Source organism: Galeopterus variegatus, unplaced genomic scaffold (assembly GCF_000696425.1).
Source record: "Galeopterus variegatus unplaced genomic scaffold, G_variegatus-3.0.2 Scaffold11672, whole genome shotgun sequence".
NCBI lineage: Eukaryota > Metazoa > Chordata > Mammalia > Dermoptera > Cynocephalidae > Galeopterus > Galeopterus variegatus.
The window spans coordinates 15,855-16,772 of NW_007737783.1; positions in this window are offsets into that span (position 1 = coordinate 15,855).

Here is a 918-nt window from a genome sequence, read left to right on the forward strand (position 1 = left end):
ATTTTATCCCTTTTATGGCTCAGATTCTCTTTATGGTGTTCAGAGTCTCTGAATTTTGTTTTGTTTCTCCTCAGCATAGTTTCCCCTCATAATTAATTTTAAGTATATGAATACATAAATGGAAATTATTTACCACTCCAAACTCAAAAATTCTTGTGAACAAAAGAGAGATTTTTCACTAGATCTGTTTTTCTTTTCTTTCTTTTTCTTTTTTTTTCTAATCACCTGGTTTTCAGTAGCATCTGAAGCATTGAAGCAAAGTCAAAACTCTGTTGAGTCTTCTTGTCTACCAGTGCAAATGTCTCTATTTAGATTACAGGCCTGTGCAAAAGACTTACCTCCTTAAGTGTGCGATACAGTATTGATAACTATAGGCACAATGTTTTACCCTGGATGTCTAAAACTCATTTGTCTTGTATAATATCAATTTTATACCTATTGAATATTGAATTCTGTTTTCTGTTCCCCACAACCCCGGGAAAACACACTTCTATTTTCTTTTTAAGCATTTGATTATTTTAGATACCTCATATGAATGTATTCATGCAGTTTTCATTCTACTGTGACTTGCTAATTCTACATGGTACAGTGACCTCCAGGTTCTACCATTTTCTCACATGTAGCAGGTTATTGTCCTTTTTAAAAGTTGAATAAAATGCCATTGTATGTATATACCACATTTTATTTTGCCACTCATACATCAATAGACATCTACAACCTTTTCACATCTTGTCTATTTTTAATAGTGCTTGAATGCATGTGGTAGTGCTAATATCTCCTCAAGATGTTGATTTCAATTGTTTTTGATAAATATCTGAAAAATGGGATTGCTAGATTGTATGGTAGTTCTATCTTTAATTATTTGAGTAGGCTCAATACTGTTTACCATGATGACTTCACTGTTTTATATTTCTGTCA